This window comes from Parasteatoda tepidariorum, chromosome 1 (assembly GCF_982258835.1).
Source record: "Parasteatoda tepidariorum strain Cologne lab strain chromosome 1, Ptep-v5.0, whole genome shotgun sequence".
Taxonomy (NCBI): Eukaryota; Metazoa; Arthropoda; class Arachnida; order Araneae; family Theridiidae; genus Parasteatoda; species Parasteatoda tepidariorum.
The window spans coordinates 87,446,254-87,459,443 of NC_141755.1; positions in this window are offsets into that span (position 1 = coordinate 87,446,254).

Genomic DNA, 13,190 nt, shown 5'->3' on the forward strand with positions numbered 1-13,190 from the left:
GGTCCGCGGGCGATTCCTCTTGTTTCATTATCGACGCTTGCCGGTGGGAGGGTACTTGTGGATGGTTGCGGTGAGGTGGTGCCATCTTGTGGTTTTGAGGAGTTTTTTGATTGATGTGGGTTCTTCATCGTCCGAACTGAGGGATCTGTTTCTTTTCTGTACTGTGTTTTGGCTTTCACTCTGTTTGTTGATGGTAGGTTGTTTCTGTCCGTTCTTGTTTTTAGTTGCTGTCTTTTTCTTATTTTGTTTCTTAGGTGATGATTCTGTTGTTGGAGTTTCTGGAATCAGGATTGGTGCTTCTGTGTACTGCTTTGACATTTTTTGCAGATGTTTGTTTTCATTTCGTAGAGTTTCATTTTCTTTTTGTAGTTTGTCCACTGTTTCTTGTAGCTGGTTGATTTTTTGCATAAGTTGATCGTTCATTGCCTGGTTTTGTTGCGTTAAAGTGTTTATCAGGTTGGTGACCCAGGGGGGCTGGTCACTGTTGTTGTTGGCCATTCTTGCACAATTTAAATTATAATTCTTGCAGTATTAAATAAAAGTAGAATGAAATAAATTAAAGTTTTTTCATCTACCTGATGATATTGCTGTTATTCCAGATGAGTTGATACTGCTATGTTATGAATGAATGCACAATATGTTTTCTGCTGTTTAAGCAATCACAAACTTTGTGATGCTTGGAAAATAAGATAACTTTCGCACTAACTGTTGCGATAAATCATATAATATCCAAAATGTAGAATGATTAGAGTAGCACTTGCACTATGAAATAATAATGATTGCTGTTTCTATTTTAATTCACATATTGTTGTTATCGAGAATAAACACAAACACTTTTTAAAATATCATTCGGCGAAAACGCCCACTTTATCTTCGCTTTCACTTCGTTAACAAAACTACGTTGCTACACACACGAGTCCAAATCAAAATGGTCTTGGTCAAAAAGCGAAATTTATCACGGCGAAGAAGCAATTCAATATAAAAATTTCATCCGTTAAAAACAATTGGTAGTTATGGATTTTTATTATTCCCGGAAAAAAACTAAAAAATGAAATTTATTGTTACAAGTTTTTACTCCGGTTGCGCTGCCAAGATGAGACAATCTAGCGCGACCCACCGGTGGGTCACCCCGGGGTAAACGTGTTAAAAAATTGAAAGAAAAAAAAAGAATAAAATTTCGATGACTCAAGACAAACTTGTCATAGCAAATCACACTGAATAAATTTGAGCATATAAGAACCGTATCTTGTGAAGTAAATAAGTTCTAATTTAAAGTATAAAAAAAGTAAACGTTTGGATAAAAAATCAGCTTTGAAATACCAATAAGAAGTCATTTTTGTTAGTTATTTACTTTAAAATTATCATAGAGTGTCATAAATTTCAAAAAAATTTCTATATATGGCTGCATTTTTTTAATTGTTGAAATTGGTAAAAAAAATTGTAGAACTTTCTTATCTTTTACTTTACGAGCCATATGAAAGGCTTGGATCAACTTTTGTAATAAGTCGTTCTTTTTCAAAGATATTTTTACACCTGTTTTTAGTTTTTCTTTTCAGACTTTTCAATTTTCCAGAATTTTTATGAGATACACGCACACACAGAATGCCCAGAAATTGTCAACATGGACATCGTATATTTTCTCAACAGAATTTCTCATATAAAACATTCTCTGGACAATTTGTTTTCACATTACATTAAGTTTTTAATCTTCTTTTTTCTCTGATTGTATTATCACTAATAACTCGAGAACAGTGGCAGTGACTTGTATCGTGATTTTTCCAGTAGTTTGCAAATTTAAAGGGGTGATTTGTAAGGAGTGATTGTCAAGGGGTGATTTGTAAAGAGATTGTCAAGGGGTGATATTCCCCTCTATCCGGCATGTTAGGTATTTCAGGCGCAGTAATAAAAATACGAAATTTCATTGATGAAAGCTTTAGTTAAAAATTTGAATGCGCACTGTCATGGAAACAGCATTGATATAAAATATTTAAAAAAATAGAAGACGAAACCAATTGAAACAAATAAACATCTTTAAAGTTCGTTAAACTCATAGTTTTAGTGCTTAAGTTAAAACGTGCTAGAAACAAATATGCAGAAAAACATATATTAAAGCTTAAATAAATTAAAGTTTAAGCCCATTCTTCCAAAGAGTCATAGAACAGAGCGTTGGCCTTCCTAATGAGGTGAACCGGGTTCGAATCTCAGCAAAGGCTTGTCAATTCGAATTCCGCATCCGACCACAGTGCTCACGTAAAATATCCTCAGTGGTAGACGGATCATGGGATAGAGTCCCTTTGCTGTCAGGCTAACAGTGGTTTTCCTCTCAAATTCGGGTTAGCTCCACCAAAAAAGTATCCCTTTCTAGAGGATCAAAATAGTGACGGCATGTCTTCGGATAATCCTCTGGGATGCTTCCCAGACTGTCGCCAATAGCCCATTGTGCAGCTCTAGAGCCACGTAAATGAGCTATTACTATAACTTATAGAAAAATTATATAGTATTCAAACATATTATTCCCTTTTTTGAGCCAATTACATGTCATATTCACAGGAACAGTTAATGAAATAATTATTTAAAATGAAAATAAAAATGGATTATAAATAGAAAACATTTATAAACATAAAATTTGACAAGAAAATTTCTTAATTTATTACATCACTTTGTTTTATACTGATCATTTATGTTGCATAAAAAAAACATTAGGTACAAAAATAAGTTTAAACATATCTCGCAAGTTAGACAATCTCGAGTGTCTAAGATTAAAATTTACGAGTAAATACTTACAAGTTACAGATATTACGATATGAACTAGTTTTAACAAATCTCGCAAGTTAGACAATCTCGAGTGTCTAAGATTAAAATTTACGAGTAAATACTTACAAGTTACAGATATTACGATATGAACTAGTCGCACCGCACTTACTTTTGATTTGTACTCAAATTTTAATAATTAAAAAAAAATCAAACATGCGACTTCCGGACAGTGTGCGCAGTAGTCAGGGAGCTGACCTCATATTGTGAAAATCCTAGGTTCGAATCCCGAACAAGGCATGGCTTTCATTCTCTGTAGTATCTGTCCTCACTGCGGGAGCAACGTTGGCCCACCTAATATGGTGTTCCTCAAAGAGTAGCCAAAAAATCTGTCCTACTGATACTTCAATTTCGAGTGTCAGTCGGTTTGGGAAAAAGTATCAATCAAGTATTTGAGACAGGGTGCGTTGTCAAATCTTTCAACAAAAAATAAGCAATTTAAAGTACTTTTCAAGTGCCATATAAATTAATAAAATATAAAATAATTTTCAAAAACTTTACATGAACATGGTAAAACAACTAGTTTGTAACAATGAACTCTTTTCTTGATTATATTAGCCACCGTAAAAATATAGAGAGTTTTTTCGATTTTATATCTGAGGGTGGAAAATGAAGCCTGAAATTGAGATAATCTAGCAAAATGCAGCAGAGTTGCACATGAGGGTGGAAGAATCTCACCGAATCCAGCTCAGTAGACGGACTAGCAAGTATTTCAAACATGTTAAATGATTAGCGCTTTCATATGCTATGGACCGTTAGTACGCCGAAATGGATTGGGTTGAATGAATTGTGAAAACGTTGAATAAAAGAACGCGAAAAGAGCGGATACGTGGCAAAAAGTATCACTTTCGAAAAGGGAAAATTAAGCACTTTTAAAAACACCCAATGAAAAAAGCACCTTCAAATGCTTGTAAAAAAACGAAAATCAAAAATAAGCTCCCTTCAGCACTTTTTAAAAACGATACGCACCTTGTGAGATTTCCTGGGCTGAGAGTTATAGTCATGACGCTAAGCACCCTGAAGTGTGTAGATAAAGGGTTCGAATACTGCTGATACCATGCTTGCGTCTCTATGATAGATTTCTATAATTTTGGTCAACGATTCTTCAACTTGACAAAGACTCTAAAGTTAGTAAACGTATGTAAAACAAAAATAAATAAATGAAATGTATAGAAAGTTAAGAGTAAAAAGAGAAGTTTTAAATATGATTCAAATCCCACCGTTCACTGGGTGTATCTTTGTGATGTAAATCTCCATCTTGTGCTGTTCTTCAACTTGATAACGTCTTATATGCTGTACTTTATGTAAGCACATAAGTCTACATACAGAGTAAACCGCAAAAAGCTGATTTGATTTCAAAATTTTAAAAAAAATGTGGAAATTAAAAAGTGATAAAGAAACGCAGTAGTACTATACGTCATACAGGAGCTGCACAGAAGCTATTGGCGACGATCTGGGACATCTGTTGTAATATGGTAAAGGTGCTATCTGGGAGGGCTGCAGGGCTGTTTTCCAGAACGTCGTTTATTACATATGACTTTCGACGTTAATGGTCTAAAATGTTACTATGTTTGCATTTGGTGATGTAAGATTTAGACATCAATGTGAGAACACATTGAGATATTTAATTCTCGCCGTAACGTCATAGTGCGATGAAAATGTGACATATTCACATCTCAACGGAGTCCCAGTGTGACGAAACTGTGACCTATTACCGTCTCAACAGCGTCACGGTGTGATGTTACTGATATATTTACGTCTTAAAAGTGTCACTGTGAGAACAAACTGTGACGTATTCACGTTTCAACAGGACGAAATTCCGACGTCGTATTTACATCTCAAGAGTCACCATGTGACTAAGTTGAAACGTGAATATCACCTTCATCACGTGGTGATTTACTGTGGTAATTAAATGCTTCATTTTGGTCCCATGTTGACGTCAAAATATTACGTCATCAATAGTAGCCGTATTATAGCTATGCATGGAGGTCGAAATACTTCACGAATGAATTTTCGCTCCAGTTGTATTTTAGTTGCAGTGTTGGTAAGTCGGCTGCCATGAGCTACAAGGAATGAAGCAAAATTCTTGGCTGGAAAAAAATGGGGACGTTTGGTTCCACAAACTTTCAATTCCGTACTACGGACACTCGCTAGGAATCAGAACTGAAGATAGAGGCGTTGCCAAAACAGCTAGCACTGAACTTTTGTTCCTCACCTCGGAAGATGCAGGAAGTATTGCTTATTTATCGCTACCCAGTGAGCACCCATGAACCTAAGTCACCGAGGAGAGCAACATTACCCACGCCAGATACCCGTTTCACACACCACTCTACAGAAAACAACAGAGAGAGAGAGAAACATCCATGCCTTGAGCGGGATTTAAACCCGTAAACATTGGCTTCACAGTCAGGCACGCTGATCGCTCGGCAGGGTTGGGTTTTTGACGTCAAAAAGTGGTTTTTGACATGACAAGGGTATAATACCGGATTAAACCGTCAAAAAACCCGTCGAAAACGTCAAAAACTGAAGTTTGCCAAGAAAATATATAAACTTCAAAACTACGAACAGTTGCCATGCATTATATGGAAATTTAATTATACTATAGGTAATCAGCAGGTTTTAAAATATTTTTTTATTAAAATTAAGGTAAAATCAGATTTAAAATCTCAGAAATTTATATTCAAATGCATGTGCAGAAAAATTTTGCACAAAAATTGTTTAAATATTTTATTTTGAAAAAAAAATTTTTTTTTTGATATTTAAGAAAATTAAAAGTTTGTTACTATGCATTTTTGACATATAAGGAACATTTAACTAATATTTAAGAAGATTATTAAGATATTAATTCTAATAAATTAAGATTAAGATTAAGACTAAATTAAGATTAAGATTAAGACTAAATTAAGATTAAGATTAAGATTAAGACTAAATTAAGATTAAGAAGATATTAATTCTAATATTAAGAAACTTCTTACATAAGGAACTTACAAGTTATGTTGTATAAATACAAACTTGATACAAGTGTATAAAAATTTTTTTTAATGTTAGACTGAATATCTTTATTATCCAGTATGTTAATTTGAATTTAAAAGTAGTTATATTTATGAATAATGATAAATATAATCCATATTGTTTATTATATTTATTTATAATTATTACACTTATCATTTTAAAACAATTTTCATCTCTTAATTTTTTTTTCTCCACTTGTATTAAGAATACAAATAATGCATATCTTGAAAGTAAGAAGTAATTATTCAACAGCTGAATATTTAGATATTCAACAAAACTATATAGTATTCAGCAAAATGAAATTCACAAGTATTTGGATTAATTAAATTTTCAGCATAGTAAATGAATAGTCTGAATATACTGTAAATCGACACTAACTTCTCTGTGTATTTAACAGAAAGCACTTAAATTTGTATTGTCTTATGTTAACTATGAATTAAAAAAAATTTAAGATTTAAAATTCAGAATTACTGATTTTTCTGAAAAACTAACAACCAATCACAAAAGTTAAACGAAACAGAAGAACATTACAGTCACTGATCCATGAAATATGTAAACAAATTATTATGGAAATTTTTTAATTACCCTAATTAAATACATAATTTTAAAAATTAGAACATGCATCGCATTACATAATCAAAATGAAAATGATGGAAGTAGAAATTTAATTCAAAATTCAATAGTCTAGTTCATTTGCTCCTCGCAGCATACGGTAGTACATAACTAGTTTTGAACATTTTTCCATCACCAAACAAAGTATGTTGAAAGCGGTTCACTAATCCCCCTCCCCCCAGTTTACTTTAGAAGAGCTAAAAATAGACAAAAATTCCCTGATTGTGAATGTTGCATGTGCCCAACCTGTTTAAAAGATTTTTCTTTAAAAGATGTCTAATGTACAAAACTGCTAATGTTTATCTTTAAAAATGTCTAATTTTTAGTATAATCTATATTATACACTAAATTTGGTTTTAAATAAATTTCTTAATAATATCACTGCAGATTTTCAATGACACATGAAAATGAAAACATAATATTACAAAAGATGTGAGCTTTCAAAAGTACAAGATTTTGGTTACTATTCAAAATATAAGTGTTTCTTCAAAATTTTAAATTTATTTTTTCTAGAACATATTTAGAAACACTATCCTTTATAAAAAATATATAAATTTTATGTATTAATTAAATTTCACATATAAATATAGGTTTTTGACATTTTCGACATTTTTGACAGTGAGGTTTTTGACGTGACGGTTTAAACCATGGTTTAAACCGTCAAAAACTGTCACATGTCAAAAACCTTCCAACCCTGTCGCTCGGTCACCTGGCCAAAACTTAAGCCAATCAGACAATTTTTCAAAATTTGATACCTATTGTTCCGAATGAAACGAAATCAGATAAATGTTCAAGAATACGAAATGAACTTATGTTATTTATTTAATATTTTCGGCTATCTATTGATTTTTACTCCTCTTGCTATTTTCAAACTAAAAAAAATACTTAATAGCGAATACTTTAATGTTTTTTATTAAAAGTTTATATATATATAATGACGCAGCTAAAATATTTAATTATACTTGCTTTTAAATCAGCAATTATTAGCAAAAGCAACTTTTTTCAGGCAACAGTAGCAATTTTTACATATTGGTTGGTCTTTAAAAGATTAATTAATTGAACGTAAAAAAGTTCATTATTATACCTTTTTTATTTTTACATTACTTTTTGCATTATTGTAATGATTGAACGCTTTGATCATTTGGAAAATACAATAAGCCATCAACAGCAAAATAATTACAATTATGTGTCTAGACATTTTTGACGCGATTGTTAAGTAAATATGTTCGCATGAAACTTAATTAATTTCTTGTTTGTTTTTTTTAAAAAAAATTTCTCGTGATCTGTAAAATCAGTTTATGTACGAAATACTTGTAACACTATAAGTAGAAGATTCCATTTTCAGTTTAATGATAAAATAATAACACATAAAAGAAAAACGTAAAAAATAAATTGATCGTTACTTCTTTATTGTATTTCAAAACATTTTTGATCTTAAAACTCTAATCTCTTAAATTTTTATTCGCTTTTTTTCATCATGTATATAATACATTGCTCGTAACAAATACTACTTAATTATGTTTTGCCATCTAACCATCTGCCGATTTTACTACTCCGAATGAAGTTAAAATTCTGTTAAATCAAAAGTCCATTAATAGTGAATACGTGACGTTTTAAGTTTTAATCAGGGAACTTCACTTTCACTTCATTTGGAATTTTTAACAGTTATCACAAAATGAGAGAATAATTTGTCTCTTAAGCCTAGGTTAATTCTATAGGTTAGTTCTATTGAATTATTCCATAGAATTCTACAAGTCTAGGTTAATTCTATTCTAGGCTAATTCTATAAGTTTCTTTCTGTTCATACGTAATCATGAAACAAATTATGTCTGTTACGAATCAAATGTCTTTCTTTTAGGCATTTTTTTCTGTATAATCGAACAAACTAACAAGCGCAATATTGTATTTATTCATCAACAATCAGCATTTCATGCACTCTTAGTAGTTGAGATCGACCAAGAAACTGCTTCTCCGTGGTTGTGTGGCTGAAAAGTAACTTCTGTTTGACAGTGACGTCATTCCCAGAAGCTCATGGTACGGTACCTGATGATGATTAAGACATATCAAAATTTTGTTCCTCTGCATAGGGGATGGCTCCCCTGTTTTGGTAGCCCAACGACATCCGTGCGAAGCAGAGATGCCAACTGCTCCGAACACGCCAAAATAATTAAAAAAACGGTAAATAACTACAAAGTAAATTCTGAAAATAATTGACTATTTTTGCTTGCTTTTTAAAGGTATGGCATGACCTAAGTACTATAAAGTGGTGAGTTATATAAGCCTACGAATTATTTAGAAATGGTGGTGGAAAAAATCTACTAAATTGAATTTATTAAACCAAGAATCACAATTGATAAGCTACCATTTTGAAATATATATTTGCTGTCCGGAGCAAGTTGGCATCTCTGGCGAAGTCGAGTACTTTACAATAGAACTCTTTAACGAGAACCCATACCTCAAATCCTCCGTCCCGTTGCAGGCTATTAAAAGTGGTCATCCACCCGTTCACTGACTTGACAGTGATACTTGACTTCAGTGATCTACTGGAAACTGTGCCTTACGATCCCCTGGGGTAACAGTTCAGATTAGTACATCACAAAATGCATCTACGGTGGAACAAACTAAGAGGCAAAATCACATGGTACAAAACTTAACGTATCTGATAATGTTGTTTCTATATAATTGTGAAAATTGTCTTGTATTTTATAGCATTCAAAAGTACTGCTGAATTACGTTAATATCCATCATGAGATTCTTTGTGATTGTGGGTAGAGTAATTATCTACCATGTCAATCTTCAACTATGAAAAGGTATCCCCACATGTCTTATATACTAGTGAATTGGAATTATATTTTAGTAGCAGTAGATACACTACAGTACTCCCCTACCAGAATTATATCTGCGATAGCATTCGATGAACGCATACCACTGGTTGATTCATTGCTGTTTTATGAGAAAGCGGGAGAGCTGTATTAAGATCAACGTACTTTTTGAGTGCTGATCTTGAGAGCTGTATTAAGTTCAAGGTCGTGGTCGCTCCTGTGCTGCCTTTAGTCAATACCTCCTAGATGGAAGAAAGTCGAAGGACGCAAAACGATGACTCATACAGTTAGGCCCAGATTTGCTGATCACTTCTGACAATGACGGTTTTTTTTTTTCCTTCTGTTTCTCGACACTTTTTCGTTACTCTTCTACTAGTTTTTTACTTTCTACAAATTATTATTATTATTTTTTTTGTCTAGATTAAATATTCTTAAATTGTGTAAAAATGCTTAATATATTTATTTGTTTTCAGAAATGATTAACAATAAATCAATTCTAACAAAAATAACTGTTGTGTGAATGAAAAAAATATATTTTTAAGCATTAAATATCAGTTTTAGTTTATAAATTGGAAAATTTTATCTAACTTTTTGTTATACAATGTATGGATTAAAAACAAAGAAATATATTTTTAAAGGGATTTTACACATTTATTATTATTATAGTTTTGAAATAAAACTAAGAAAGGGGTCTAATTTTTATAATATGATACTTACATTTTTAGTAGATGATTATTTTGGATTTTAATGATTATGTTTTGCATGTTATTAGAACTAGAGCATACGAAATAAAATAGAAATTGTTTATAAACAATGACATAAAATGAGCTTAAAAAAATTTAGAAAATCAAATGCAGTCTTCAAACAAGGTTTAGATAGTAAAAAAAAACATATCAAAAGCATGATTATAATTTGTATTTTTTTCCTGTGGAAGTGTGATTGTTAGAAGTGATAAACTAAAATTAAAGTAAGCAACCTTAGATAACAAATATTTTATTAAATAGCAAATTCAAAAAACGATAAATAAAATGTAAACACAAATTTTACTGAAATATGTTAAAACTTTCAGTAACATTTAAAAAAGTATAATTTTTACCATCACACTGATAAACTAAAATAAAGTAAGCAACCTTAGATAACAAATATTTTATTAAATAGCAAATTCAAAAAACGATAAATAAAATGTAAACACAAATTTTACTGAAATATGTTAAAACTTTCAGTAACATTTAAAAAAGTATAATTTTTACCCATCACACTGATAAATTAAAATAAAGTAAGCAACCTTAGATAACAAATATTTTATTAAATAGCAAATTCAAAAAACGATAAATAAAATGTAAACACAAATTTTACTGAAACTTTCAGTAACATTTAAAAAAGTATAATTTTTACCCATCACACTGATAAACTAAAATAAAGTAAGCAACCTTAGATAACAAATATTTTATTAAGTAGCAAATTCAGAAAATGATAAATAAAATGTAAACATAAATTTTACTGATATATGTTTAACTTTCAGTAACATTTAAAAATAATTCTAATGTCATTTAATATCTCTTTTCTAATGTCATTTTCCTTGAAATGCATCTCACATACCTATAACAAAATGAATACAATATTTATATGTGCATTTAAAATAAATAGTACATACTATATTCATGTATGAAAAATTAATAGATTTTTGTAGAAAAATTAATAGATTTAAATTTCATAATCAAATAAAAAAAATTTTGCTTTAAGCAGTTACAATATATTATGGTCAAACAAAAATGTTTAAAGTTTGAGCAAAAATTTAATAAAATACTAAAATTATTAATATTTTTATAAAATAAAACTCTATAAAAATAACTATATATTACAATAGTTTGCGATATGATTGATAAGAACAACTTAATTATTATAAATAATTTATCCACAATTTAAAATAATTTACTCAGAGTAAAAATATAATAAAGAAGCATAATTAAATTTTTAAATATAAAAACAAATATTACTCACTTTAGAATTCTTTGCAACTTCAAAATCTCTTGGCATGGTGGCAAGCCATTTCTTACGTATTGGGAAATCCAAAATTTCATACTTTTGTACCATCAACTTTGTAAAATCCTCTGCAGTTTGGTACACAGCACTCATATGCAATTATTCATAACACTAAGAATTAAATTAATGCTGACATTTATAACATTTGTAGAATAAATATAAATTTTACGAAGAACGTTGACATCAGAACACCGACGGTTGTTTACAAATTCAAATCAAAAATATTCGCCAATTGGCTGAATGCCGACACAGGTTATAATACTTCAGAATATCGCCAATGGCTCGTTCGATCAGATTCGGAGTTTTTCGTAAAAATAGCTACCCTGACTGGTTTCCCTCTGGGCCTAACTCTACTACGTCATCATCGCCTATAGTAACCCGTTGTGGGTCTTGATTCCTCTTTAGGAGGTATTGCTTTAGTAGTCGAGTGTGTACGTTGTGTGTGATCGAGACTGAGAAGCAACAGCATGAGGAGGACAATGTCGCAGTCACAAGTAGCAAGTCAGCTGTTCAATGTGGACCATGATTCGAAGTAGGCGTGTTTAAATCGTAGGGGCGTTTCTGCCAAGGTAGGCGTGTTCACATCACGTCCAGGTCACCAGTAGTTATCGACCATATCAACCTTCATCTATGAAAAAGTACCCCACCATAGAATCAAGTTAACGTGTTTTATATATTAGTGAATTGGAAATATATTTTTGTAGGGGTAGGTACACAACAGTGATATTTAAATAAAGCCATCGCTCTGAGAATTTTTACTTTTTAAGTGTAACATTACCAAGCCATACTCTGGTTGCCTTTAATTATGACATATATCTGTATAGATAAATTTTCATTTTAACATAAAATTAATCTTTCGCTCTTTGTCATTTTTGTTGATGAAAATTAATTATTTCCAATTAATCATACCACCTCACAAGCAAAGCTTTTCAGAAATTAGCTTCTCGCCAAATTTCTTTCTTTCTTTTTAATTAGTAAGCGTTTGGGTTGATTTCATAATAACATCTTAAATGGTGACATTTGCAAAACCATTACGTAAGATATCTTTTACTTGTATAATTATTTTACTGCGTGATGGTTACAAAAGAAAGATTAAATTACATGACACGAAAACACATACGAGCAACATTAAATGTTGTTTGTCTTTTCGCTTGCATTACTATAAGATAATTAAGAAAACAAATCGGGTGATTTTTGCTGTAACGATAGTAATAATCTCAGTTCGAGGTTTGACTGATGCGAAATATTTGTGTATTAAGAGTATTCCGTGAGATGAATTTTTCTCAGGTTTAGAATGAAGGAAAATGCATTCATCTTGAATTTAATACGAATTTCAGGAATGCTTAAATGATATGCATGATGGTGTTCTTAGAATGTTGCGAGAAAATGAATATTATATTCCCTAAGTTTAATGAATTTTCACCCAAATTACTAACATCTGATTTAAAATAATTTTTAATTCTAGATCTAGAATCATTATATAATTGAGAATGTCTTTTTTTTTTTAAAAAAAAAAAGGAAAATATTATGCTATTTCACGTATAAACTATTTTGTCAGAAGCAATTCTTTTATAAAACCTTGCTTTTTTTCCGATTCCGTTACGGGTTAACAATAATTTTTTTTTCTTGTAAATTAAGGATCAAAATGATGTAAAAATATGATACACTTGTGTTCAAAAATATTGTGATTACTTTGCTGAAAACATTTTTTTGTCTTTCAAAACTTCTTACATTAAATGGTCTAAGCGTTAAAAAAAATCTTTTTTTGTTTATTTTTTTTAAATTGCAAGGAAATAAATGCATTAGAAAGGAAGGCAATTAAGTAAATCAAGGGGTCGAAGGGATTTCTTACGTTAAAAAAAAGTAATCATAATAATAAAAAAAAAATTC